General features: G+C 34.4%; 1 protein-coding gene across 1 annotated transcript in view; it reads right to left on the reverse strand.

The window, feature by feature from the left end:
* The window catches only part of LOC136027561 (homeobox protein EMX1-like), a 50,498-nt gene extending 40,237 nt beyond the window's left edge, over positions 1-10,261 (reverse strand). Inside the window, exon 1 of the mRNA XM_065704930.1 lies at positions 9,713-10,261. The gene's annotated coding sequence lies outside the window, so the exon portion shown is untranslated. The remainder of the gene's footprint in view (positions 1-9,712) is intronic.
* Between the last annotated feature and the right edge of the window lie 3,671 nt (positions 10,262-13,932).

Genomic DNA, 13,932 nt, shown 5'->3' on the forward strand with positions numbered 1-13,932 from the left:
TCGGATTTGTTTGTAAAAAGAATACTTTTTAAGGCATCCAAAAAACACCAACAAAATGCCATAAAAAAATCTGCTTCCCTGCTACCATGCCTCTGCGCGTAAAATAACCATTGAGATGTACAGAATTTTTTCATAAAGGAAACTTCTAAGTATCATGATAACCAACTAAGAAGGGAGAGTTCTCGGCCCTAATTCATTAAAATGTAGAGGGGGAGGGGGCAAATGTATTTTTAAAAAAATAAGAGGGAACAATTTTGTGTTTCATTAAAAACACCAAAAGTAATTTTTCAATGAATATACAAAAAAAAATTATTAACATTTACTTAGCCAACCAATATATCTTGCTTAAGGCCCATTTTACCTGAGAGTTTAATAATACCAAAATTTTGCTAGTATTAATTCCTGGAATTAGTTGAAACTCAACCCATTCAAAATAATGATTTAACTAGCCCCCGGAAGTGGATCGAGGCAAAACTGAAACTCTGTCGATGAACTTAGTTAAGATGGAGATAGTAGAAATTTTTCATACTGAAAACTCAGAAAATTTTCTGAGTTTTGAGGCTGGCCAATATCTGAACCTTACCCAGAAATGAAAAAAAAACTCAAACAAAAAATTCATAATATTCGAAAAGTAGAATAAAAAGGAAGCATAATATCAGAAGGGGTTACTAAACCTCGTCAAATCTCCAGTACATTTGTGCGATAAGAGAAGAAAAAACTCTGTGAGACCTGAGATAACAACAAAAAAGGGATAATTACGTTATAAGTTGATTTCAGTGTTTGAATAATTCATTGCAAAGAGTAAAATCTGACCAATAGCATCAGTTAGTATCGGGATTCGGAACGGGCTGAATTTCAGTATTAGTAAAATCACACTGTGCCTTGGTCTTTAGTTCTACGGAGCAGACCATCAAAAAAAAAATTGTCACATGATATTTTTCGATATACTATAGCCGCAGTGCTTCAAAACTTCTATCATAGGAGTGACAGGGATTCTCCAGTTCTGATTAAGGTTTTTCTTTTTTTTTTTTAATGAGAGCATGCAAATAGATACCTGACACGCTTATCAGCATAAAAAACAGATTCTTTTAAAATTGAACCTCAGATAAACAGAGGGGTTACATCCATATAACCCCGTAGTAAAAAAAAATGCTTTATATCTATTTGTTTATGTCCCTGACGCATTTTAACAAGCCAATCACACTTACGAAGAACCCCATCTATTAAGAACCTGATCAGCTCTCCTGTCTGGAATTTTGAGGTACTGAAAAGCACAAACAGTTTTTGAGTCGCTATATTTACAAGCTGTCCCTTTGTTTGTGGCGCAGCCATTTGTTTGTTTCTTTGTGGCGCAGCCATTTCCTGCCGTTATTTTCCTTTATTGGGAGATTTTTGTATTTGAATCTAGTGGGTGTATGTGTATTTTTTTTAAATATTTTCAAGTCCCAAATTGAGATATTTTGTAATTTCCTCAAGGTTTAAAAAATTTAAGATTTTAGTTTGCTTGTTTATGTTGAAATTTGTGATATTTTGAAGGAAGGTAATAAAGTATTATAAGAATAATTTAGGTCTGTGTATTTCGGCCAGTATTCATGCTTGTATTTTTATTTTACTGCATATGGTCTGATTGTTGATTTTATTTTTCTTTATACTCTCCAGCTTCGAAACTCCATAAAACGTTTGAGTTTATGAGTTGGTGGCAGAGATTTAGCTTGGATTTTCACAATTTGGCATCCTCCAGGACCTGAGTCCGGGGATAGATATCACTCTCTCCCCCACAACTAAGCCACTAGTTGGTGGTGGCTTACTTTACTTCAATTTTTTTTGGCATGAAACCGAGGGTAGATTTCCCCTGTTCAGACCAAATTAATCATCCATGCGTAAAGTAGGATAATTTGTAATAATTTGCAATTAATATGACACTTAACTGGAAATAAAAACACTTTTTTTAAACATAGAGCGCTCCAGAACGTTTCAAATTAATGCAAGCTTGACACATCAGAATTTAGTTACTATCTAGAAGAATATTTCTTCTAATAATGTTGTTTTTCCAATTATATTGACTAGTACTGTTTGAATATTCTTCCATGTATTTTTGTAAACAAAAACGTAACCCACTTTAACCCACTTTTTTTTGTAAGCCCTACTTATCTTCTTTTATAAATTCGATGCCCGCTAGAACCAAAAACTACATAACTGAATACGGAGGTATTTTTCAATAGAAACTGAATTCCTGGTTTTTTCTTAACTTTTTGAGACACGAGTATGTATGGTTATGAATATATATATATATATATATATATATATATATATATATATATATATATATATATATATATATATATATATATATATATATATATATATATATTTACTGCCCTTGGTACTTGAACAGACAAAACGAGTGGGTTTGTTACACTGTCGGGTTTGTATCCTGGTGATCTTGGGTCTAGTTCCTGCTGATGGCTGCTTTTTCGTAATAACTTTAAATATTAATAGGACCTAAATTGAATGAAGCTTTCACAAACATTCTGAAATATATTTTCCGTCAGGTTTAACACTCAAGGCTGATTTACATTTTCATCTCTCCACTAAAAAAATAGAAAATACATCATGTCATTGAGACGACAAATAGGACAGTAGATTTTCCAATTTCTTTGAAATCTGCTGACAATACATACAGAAATTACAAGTTTATCTTCTTTTATTGATAACCAATGGTCGTTTTCTTATAGATTACTACTAGTACATTGCCAAAAATACGATTCGATTTTTTCAAAGAAGCCAAATTTGATGACGATAGTGGTCCCAATGGCACAAAGGATTTCATTTTTTTTAAATAAAAACAATCCTTTCATTAATTAATTTAATTGATAAATTCTACTTCATTATCTGTTTGTCCAAAAAAGTTGGTCCAAATGGCTCGAAGGATTGTATTTTTTTTTTTTTTTTTTTTTTTTTTTTTAATACAGACACTCCTTTCATTAATTAATTTAATTAATATATTCTACTTCATTATCTGTTGGTCCAAAAAATTGGTCCAAATGGCTCGAAGGATTGTAATTTTTTTTCTTTTTTTCTTTTTTTTAAATACAAACAATCCTTTCATTAATAAATTTAACTAATAAATTCTACTTTATTATCTGTTGGTCCAAAAAGTTGGTTTAAATGGCACAAAGGATAGTTTTTTTTTAAATACAAACAATCTTTTCATTAATTAATTTAATTAATAAATTCACCTGATTACGGATAATAGATAGAAAAATCTATTAACAAATTAACTAACATAATTTTTATACAATCCTAATTAGGGACGATTAATGCCAGAATTGCCTCTCACTCAAGTGGACTATCAGTCTTAGCTTTTTCTTCAATTTGCCATGACTTGATGCCCACAACTATTCCATTTTAATTCAATGATTTAATTTAATTCAAATGACTCGAAGGATTGCAAGTTTTTTTTGTGTAGCGCATCTACCTGAAGAGAATGTCCAGTCTGAATCAAACCTATTAGGGAGTCATGGAAGACAGAATTTTGGGAAGATGAAACTTATATTCAGTTATAAGGGATCCCCTGTCTAATCAAGAATTTAATTGATTTTTGGGATATAATTCCACACAGAAAAAGTGTGTTTTAATTTCACTGGCTTACGTCTGTCGCCTAATTTCTAAAGCGAAATACAGTTATCCCTTTGATTACTTCATAGAATAGAAAGACTATTTTGTATAAGGGTGACTTTAGAGAGGTCTTCATAAGATCGAAGCCATCATGTAGTGACTAAAGTGATGCAGTGATCAAAGTCATCATTCAAAGGACTGTACTCAAAGTATTAAAATTCAGGCCTCTGAAAGCTTTTGAGTTTTATTTATTTATGGCATTTTGTTCTTCTATGCCAGGGATTTTAAATTTGAAAATTGAGCTTCTGAAAAATTTGAGTTTAAATTATTTTACTGAGTCAGGGACTTTACGTCAGGGATTTTCAATTCAAAATCAATCTTCTGAAAGATTCTAAGTCTAATTTATTTACGATATTTTACTCTTCTGAGTCGGAGAAGATAAGGAAAAGTCAGAACCAAAATTTGCAGAGTCAGCTAAAAGCAAAATTCAAAAGTCTATCAATCTTTTGGTTTGCTTGAAAATCCCCCTTATTTTTCCTTTTTTGGCAGTGAATTTTGGCTTAATTGGGTGAAAAATAGAACTTTTTATAAGTAAAAGGAATCATAACTATTGTTGCACTGCAGCTGAAATACATAAGAATTAATATAATATTGGGGGGAGGCATGTCAGTAAATGCGATAAGCGCCCTTCGGGGATGGCAATGGAGATTTAGTCCCAGGGTCTCCCTAGAAAACTAGAAATTTACAAAACATAAAATCTTAACTATTCGCTAAACATGATATTTCTATTTGCTAAATAAAACCATTTTCCAAATACTAAGTTTTTGGTCCCCTCCTATATAAATTTGTTCCAGTTTTATAGCTTATAAAACTATTTGCCTACAAGTTTGACTTAATTCGATTAGAAACTAAAGGTCGATTTTCAGCTATTTGTTCTGGTGGAAATCTGAAACCAAAAACTCAGTTTTTCCTAAAGAAAAAATAATTATTTTGATTATCGTTCAAATAGGGTTAAGTATTTTCTATTTTACTGTGTTGCTAGGGGGTCTCATGAAGTAGCCACCTATCGTTATATAAGAATTTAAAAACACATAGAAGAAGTGTTCCCCATGTGTTTTTAAAACATATTTGTTTTAGGATAGTTTTCCTAAAAAGCTCTTATTTAGGATCCCTATTAAGTTTTAGAGAATTGTTTTCCCAGCCTTTACAAAATATCTGTTGTTGCATCGGTGCCCTCTATGGTTTTCACTTGTCCACACCTCTTACCGAGTGTTGGCTCAAGGCCTGTGAAGGGGAGCAACTGTTTCCCCATTTTTTTTTACATCTGAGGTTAAATTTCACTATTTTTTGTTTTATTCTCCTATGGTATACTTTGTCCACCAGATTATGAGGCCTAACTCTGCTCCTGGTCTTACCATGGCCGTATCCAGTATTTTCTTTGGGGGGGGGTACAAAAGGATTTTGCTTCGGGGGGTACAAATTTGTATCCCCGAATATGTACAAATTTATAAACGCATCAAAGATTTGTTTATATTAATTTTTGTTACGTTTTTACGAGTCAGACAAAAATTTCGGGGGGGGGGGTCAAACCTCCTAACACCCTTTCCTGTATACGGTCTTGGCTATTACCATTATATTTCTGATTGTTGAATCTAAAACACAGACAGTCCAGACTCAAAGCGTACCGGTAACTACCAAAAGTTGAATCTTGTGCTAGTCATCAGCGTCGTTTAGCGTTTGGCGTTGCATGTCATTTTTTCAGCGTAATAATAATTCAAAATTGTGCAAGCAGTGTAATTGTCAAAATTAGTATAATTATATGGCTCTGATCTTACTTTTTGAGAAAAAAAAAAAAAAAAAAAAAAAAATTACACAGATTGAAAAAATGTCAAAACCACAAACCGCTAGATGACATTGGTGATTCTTTTGACACTAGCCCCAGTTTCAACTCTTGCAACTTTTCAATACTCTGCTCACGGTGCCAGCCTTTATTGTACCATCATTGAACGTGCACCAATATTTTTTTCCCGGTTGAAAAAATGGGCTAAACAAACATAAAAACGATTCGAGGCTTCTAATTGCAAAAGTATGTCTAATTAATTTCCATTATTTGTCTGTTGCGCAACAGACAAATCCTTCAGTGCTTATAAAGATAAATTTACTCATAAATATATATATATATATATATATATATATATATATATATATATATATTGAATATATAGGCTATATATAAGAAGAAATATTAACCGAAAGAAAAAACTGATAGAACTGTGAAGTTATAATAGTAAATTAATAAAAGTTTACCCGAAAAGGTCACTGATACACACGAAAACAAAAGTGTACCATGAATCTCATTCAAACAACCTAATCCTCTTTTTCATATTGAACAAATATGTTTGCAGAAGAGGTATGACAACCGTGACTCTATTGAAGCGTTTTGATTGCAGCAAAAATCAAGGATATGCCCCTCACGACGGCCCTATATATTAAAATACAAAAGTGACAGTTTTTTCTTATTTTTGTGGTATTCATTAAACAACTTTTTACCACCTTTCAGTGTTATGCTTCTCTGTATCAGTGCCGGTAATAGACGAGAGGAGGGGACATTAGTCCCAAGATTTTTTGCCACTCCCTAGATTTAAAAAATACTTATTTTGGTATTTCAATAGAAAAATGTTTGTTTTGGCATTTCAGAAAAAAAACCTCCCCTTAATTTTGAAAATATATTCCCTTCTCCTAATTTCTGTTAATTGGCGCCGGTGTTTCACATTATTTCGAAAATTTATTAACTAGGCAAAAAACAATTGAAATAACGGTCAACTAACGTTTTTGGCTTTGCAAATTTGTGCTTATTTACAAAGTTCCAAATACACACTTTCACCTCCGTAAAGGAATTGGTAGCATAACCCAAACACAGTTAAAGAGACCTTTTTGCACACGGGTACAAACACATTTCATGTACTTTTGTTATTTTTGTACAAGTCAAGACTTTTTTTTAACTGAACATGTATGTTATACATGACAAAGTTCGGTAACCGTGTCTCTGTTCTGAAACGGCCCTTTTGCCTGCAACAAAAGCGCAAGGTGCACCCATTCTTGAAGACCCTAAAGTCAGACCCGGGGCTATACCCTCGATTTCTTTGTCGGGGGTGTTTGGAGTAGTAAAAAAACTATACAACGAAATGAAGTTTGTTTTCATGTAGTTTCGCTATTTTTGTACGAGTCGAATATTTTCTTCTGGGGGGGGGGGAGTCAAACCACGTAACCTTTGCCCTTGGATATGGCTCAGGTCACATTTTGTTTTAAATATTTTATATTTTTTTGTTACCGACATTTTATCACACTTCCATAAGTTTTTTTTTAGTTTTTCCGTAGTTTTTTTGTTTGTTTTTTTTTTTTTTTTTTTTTTTTTTTTTTTTTTTTTTTATACATCTATTGACTGGAAGTCAAATTTTTAGCTGTAGAAGACGAGATAAAGCTTTATATGAGTGTCTAAAGGATTTACTTTTGTAGTCTTTTTTCACTACAAAGGTAACAATTTAAACTAGAAAGTGCTAGAAACATTACTAAAAGGAAAACGGCGAAAATTAAGTGTTTCAAAACACAGGGAATTTATTGCTCTTAATAAATTCTGTAAAATTTTCGATAAAAATGCTTTCTTTACTAAACAAAATCTAAAAGGTAAATTCAAATGTAATTTTTTTTCACTAAAATACATGTCTGTAAATTAACTTTTTTATGCAGAACTCCGAAACTCGGATATCTACGGATATCTTGGAAAAACAGAAGCAAATATTTTTTTTTGCCATAACCTGCACAGCCTGATCATTCCCGAAAATTACGAAGAAAGTAAATTAAAAATATCAAGGCCTGTTACAAACAGAGGCGCCATTTGGACCAAATCTTGGGGTGGGCATGAACTGTATCTTGCCCCCCCCCCGACTCACTTCGTGTCGCGTAATCATCTAGGAAATGGGTATTTGACAGAACTCGAGAATTTTATTATGTATCTTACCTACTTTCAAAGTTTATAATGATTAATAGCAAATAGCGTAATTACCCCAAGGGTCGTCAAGTACGCTCTTTGGTTAATAGGCGTGCAGTAATTTCAAATCAATTGGAGAGAATGGATTATGTTGGATATAATGGATTATTATGGCCAGCAAAGGGCCCTTTGAGGTGGAAGCTTGGGCCCCCTGGAAAATCTGGGGTGGGCGTTTGCCCACCCCTGACCCCCCCCAAATGGCGCCTCTGGTTTCAAACTGCCTGCTGCCAGGAATGCTTTGTCTGAGTCAGCTTAAAAGTCTCACTCATTAGGTGCCTTTAGAAAAACTTGGAAAAACGGTTTCCGCATTATTTTTTAATTTATTTTTGTTGCCCCTATGCGGTGGATATTTCTGGACCAAGCCGGAAATGTATGTTTGTACTGTTAATTGCGCATCGCACTTTGCTCTGGCTTGGTTTTCGGCAAAAATCAGTGGTGAGCGGCTGTTTGTCATTTATTATTTTATGCTTTTTGTGCGTGTACTTTTGTTTGTTTATTTCTTCTTTTCTTTCTCTGTATTCCCAACCATAGAGCCTTGTGGGGCAATATGATTATCATGGCCGCTTCCAGGGGGGAGTTGGGACATTTGAACCCCCCTCCAAATGTTTTGTCTGGCCCGTAAAAGCGTAACAAAATACAAATTTTAATTCGTTTTTATTTTTTTAACCTCTCCCCCCAAAAAATGTCCCCCTCTCCCATTAGAAATCTTGGATACGATTCTGATGACGATGTATTTCTTATTCAGACTTATTATTGAATTAGTTTCTAATTGTATTTATCTATCAATTTCCAGAAAAAGTGTATAATTATTATTTGTATATGTTTAAACAAATACGAACAAGCCTATATTCTTTGGTTTTCATAAAAAAGGACTGTTATCTGTCTTTATTGCCCCTTGAAGAATGTAACTGCCAGTAGTGTCGATGCAAGAAAATTAAATAATGTAAATTGTATTTTTTTTTTTTTTTTTTAATGTAGGGTTGAGATGGTAACTTTTTTACAATTTTTCAGTAGAAGTGCCAAAACACGCATTCTAATTAAAATAAAAAAGAAACTTTGTTTCAAAATTTAAGAAGAAGCCGCCTGCTACTTATGTTTTATAGCAACCCCATTCAAGAAGTGAAATTAGGTTAATCCTAATGAAATGTAGCCTACCTACATATGATGAAAATATACTACTTTATTAACATAATTATGAAAACTACAACACATAATTATGGGAAGCAGGCGGCCCAGAACGTATTATATTTACCAAACCTAACCACCTCTATATACTAAATAATTATATATATTAAATATTTATATATTAAATATTATATTATATATTAAATATTTATATTAAATATTAACATATTTGTATATTAAATTATTGTTATATATTGTTATATATATGTTATATATTATATGTTATATATTATAAGTTATATATTGTACTCTATATATTAAATATTTAATTCAAATATAACTAAATCATAGTGTTTCTTACCAAGACTAAACTAATCATAGCCGATTGCAGACAGACAAACTGGTTTCACCGAGATCAAGAAGTTGAGTGGGGTTGCTATAATACATGAGTACCAGCCACATAATGTCCCCTCCGCGACTGGTAGCTGTAGTCATTAAAAAAACTTAATGTGTCATTGCTTTGGAAAGCTCCTCGAATGCGAAAGTATTTGTAAACTGGAGCTTTCTGTGTAATTTTTTGGTCGTATCTTGGATGTATAAAAAATCTTCCATTTAGAGATAACTGTTTGGTAATAGCAGTAAGAAAAACGAAATTTATTTCTCCATTTTATGATGTTTTGTTAATTCTTTCTTTGGTAAAATTCTAGTTAATTGACTTCTTGCAATGTCAGAAAGGGTTTGGTTAGGAAAATGAAACTTTAAGGGATGAAACTACAGACTAAAGTATGTCCCGGGACTAGTATATAACATACTAGTAGTAACATACAGTGTTTAGGATTGCAATATCCGAATCAAGTGACTATTTCTTATTTAACAACAACAAATATAAGCAGAAGTAAAAACAAATAACTGGTCACCAACCTCTTTTATTTCCAGATAAAAATAGATCCTTAGCAATAAAAGTGTTTAATAAATTTAGTTTACTTAATCACCACAATTATTCAAACAACTAAACCAGTAATAGAACTAGAAGATGGATATCAGTAATGTCACTCTCAACATATCACACATTGAGTTCCCAGATTTGAGTTCCAGCAAGATCCATGAGTTAAAAACTGCCACTGGATTTTGTGGATGTTGGGCGGCGCTTTGACTCGATTGGTCGAAAGGACTGTTTCGCAGGGACGGACTGGAGATGAACCTTCATTATTATATACATTTGCATCAGTCCCAATATCTCTTTAACAAATTGAAGTTGGAATTAATAGGGTGTACAAACGAGCTATGATGAATGCAAAGATTGGCGCGAGCTTGGGGTTCGTGTTTCAAAATGGTACTTCGGCACGCAGATGTTGCTTCTCTTAGCTTTTGAATGAGAAATATATTGACTGTCATTATATTATTACTAGCTCTTTTCTCAATTAGAACCATCAACTGGTAATGAGGAGCTGGACACTCTTGAGATGGTGTATGGTGCCTAAAGTTACGATAAAGTTAAAGCGAGCTGAAGACCTTTTGACTTGACGGATGGACAGAGATATTATTTATAAGGAGTTATGTATAAGAAATGGGGGGCCCCATCCCTCCTTACCAATTAAATAAGGTACTTGCGTCTTATAGGCACCACACTCAAGTTCCGTCGAGAAGAGAAGTTTGATTAATGTTAATGAACTAAATCAAAATATGATGAAAATATAATACTTTATCAACAAAATTCTGAAAATACAAGAAAGAATCATGTTAGGTGGGATGGGGGGGGGGGGGGGCACCGAGACCGCATTACATCAAATATGTAACCTAATCTAACCAAATGCCAACTAAACATTTAATTAGAATATACCTACAATGTAGTTTCCCACAGAGCCGAATCTAATATTTTCTGGTATAAAGACACCGAAAACCGGATATTGTCTCATGTTAGCGTTACAAGATCTTGAGTGTGGTGGCTATAAGAAAAAACTGCCTTATATAATTTCTGAGTTACCTTTTCATCTTTGCTTCGAAACGGTTCTTATTTTTGTTTCAGTGTTCGTTTTGAGGCTTGGTTTTTATATTGTCCTTTGGGCCTTTACCTGTATTGTTATATTATTCTGCACTGAGGACGAATGAGTGGAGGTCTCGGCAGAAATATTTGCAGGATTTTCTCTTCTGTTTTTCACTGTTATTGTCCTCATTTCTCTCTCTTTTTTTTACTATTTTTTAGGTATTATCTATTAAAGTAGTGGGGAGTACAAAAAAAAGATATATAAGCAATACAAGGACTTCTCGTCATAAACTATTATGGTTTCCATTATCAGAAAGTAATACCTAAGTAATAAGGCATTACTACCCTTCTAACACTGAACAACATACATTATGAATCACATAAAACAGATAACTCCATGTAGGATCGACCAGACTATAACCAAGGCCGTATCCAGGGGGAGGGGGATTGAACCCCCAGAAATTTTTTTAGGACATGTAAAAAGTAACAAATCTGCATATAAACAAATTTTTGATGCGGTTTTCAAAGTTTTTTGGACCTCCTCCTCCGAAAAAAAGATATCCCACGCCTGAGCGAAATCATTGATACGGCCCTGGCTATAAATACACAAATATTTAAGCTTCTTACGTTTCAAAATTTGTATTCTCTTCCTCATTTTCAACTAACCTCACCTCTCGAACAGATCTTGACTCTGAAATCAGTGCCCACTTGTAAAAAGGGTCTAATACTGATTACTTCAGCGTGGCTGGTGAAATATAAAAAAGTTCAATTGAGAAGCTGTACAGTGTTTAAGCTCGATGCATACAATTAGGGCGGGATAAAACTTACTTTCCCCAGTGCCTCTTAGCATCATTAAAAAGTTCATTTGATAGCTACATTTTTGACAGTTTTGCTGGCTTTGGGAGGGATAGTAACAATGTTATTTGTGGGGACAGCTTGATTTTTTATCCTGTTTCACATTATTTCCGATTACAGAAATAAAATTATAAAATTCATTACCTTTTTACCAAAAAGAATAGAATCTCAAAAACATAAGAAGAAAAAAAGTGTTCTCGGTAGAAGACAGATAAATATTTAGAAGGTGGATTAACATGGAAGATAAAAGGCAGTTAAGAAAACAAACCATAAAATCAGCGGATGGCAGGGGGCCTGTGCCCTTTAGATCTCCTTCCCCCTGCTAGATTTTGAAAAATGCAATTTTGGAGATTATTTCTATCTGAAAATGTGTTTTTTTATAATTTACATTACATTTCCCTCTTGATCACTTTTCCCTCTTATGAATGCAAAATATATTATATCTCCCTCTCCCCCCTCTGAATTTTAGCGGATTGATGCCACTGCCTAGCAAAGGTCCATGTCGAAATATCTGTCTTGTTTAATGTATCACTAGCTGAGTTCATTTTCTTTTTTTTTCACTTTTTGCCTTACATTTTTTTAGCCAGTGTTGTCTCAGAACCTATTTACGTCGTGTTGGCTTTATCTGGCTAAGATGTCGTGCGTTTGCTAGAATCTACATTCTTCCCCATAACTTCCTATTAAATAGTCTGTTTGTTCTAACTTTTTAACTCCACCTGTTATGTATATTTTGGTGTGCACAGTACCCAGTCCCAAGCCTGGATAAAGTGAGGTGGGTTGGGCTGTGGGCTTGTGACCCATACCCAGGACTTTGAGGGGATATCCTCGGAGGAAAGTGCCTTGCAACTGAAACGTCTACAACCACCTAGGATACAACCTTTTTTCTGATGACGACTCCTGCTTGACCCCGGGCTCGATTTCTGACTGCAAAAGAAAAAAAGAGGGGTTTTGGAATATCAGAACTATGAGCCAGATTTCGAAAACAGAACAAGTTATTAAAAGGATGAGACAGTATCTGATTGATATACTGATTATCAGCAAAATAAGGTGGACTGGAAGTGGTATAGAGAAGTTAGGTGATGGATACACTATGGCCTATTGAGGAGGTTCCTCGATGCACCGGGCTAGTGTGGGAGATAGGATGTCACGAAGTAGACACAAGACAATGGCGAGCTGGAACCCAGTCAATGAACGGTTAATGACAGTTTGTGTTGTCTCCAACACACTGACTATAATCGCATGTTATGTACCAACAAATGAAGCTGATGATGACAAAAAGGGCACTTTCTACAACATGCCGCAGAAAGTTACTAAGGATGTTCCAAGCCACGATATAAATTGTGTCGTTGATGAACTAAATGCCAAAGTTGGGGCGGATCGCCAGTACTGTCCATAAGTGCCAGGATGTTACGGCATAGGAGAAATCAAAGAAAACGGTGTACCTCTTGTGGATTATCTACTGAGTAACGATTTAGTAAGATACACAGCTTAGATACCAATACAGTTATGAAAACTCCTATCTTGCCCATGAGAAGCTTTTGGTACAGAGCTCTGAACTTAGCGCCTCCTCCAGCTCGTACTACAAGACCATAGGCGGGAACGCACTTTGGTATCTATTGGTATTGTTCTGACTTTTAGATTCAGACTACCAGTTTCGTGTCTCCAGCCGCTAGCATCGCTACCATGCACTGTGTCCCAAAAATAAATTGAGTATTCATAACTGTATTGGTATCTAAGCTGTGGTAATAGATGGGACTTTGTTCGAGCATAAGACAATTCATAAATACGCATGGATGTCCCCAGACGGTCAAACGAGAAATCAGTTCAATGACTTCTTTATATCAAGACGTTGGAGAAGCAGCCTGCTTAACATACGTGGCTTTCGAGAAGCTGACATGAACTCAGATCACGTTCTTGTGGTAGCTGAAATGCGAGTTAAGCTAGAATTTCAGAAACAGTAAGCCAAGAAGGTTTCCGAACTATTTGACAGCGACAAGCTGGAGAATTGGGTTAAACGCAGAGGTTTCTGTATGTCTTTGCAAAACAGATTTGAAGCCTTGAACACACTTGACGATGTCACAGATGTGGAACGTATCTGGGCCTCAGTCAAGAAAACGTACCATGAGGTGGCCAAGACAACCATTCAAGAAAAGAAAGAAAGAAGAGTGGATATCTGACAATATCTGGGATTGCATAAGGAAACAAAAGGACACCAAAACAGCTATCCTGATTACATCGAGCTCTGATCAAAAAGATCGGTTTCAGTTCCGCTATAACGAGAAAAATATAACTGTCAAGAGAA

Source organism: Artemia franciscana, chromosome 5, assembly GCF_032884065.1.
Source record: "Artemia franciscana chromosome 5, ASM3288406v1, whole genome shotgun sequence".
In the NCBI taxonomy this organism is placed as follows: Eukaryota; Metazoa; Arthropoda; class Branchiopoda; order Anostraca; family Artemiidae; genus Artemia; species Artemia franciscana.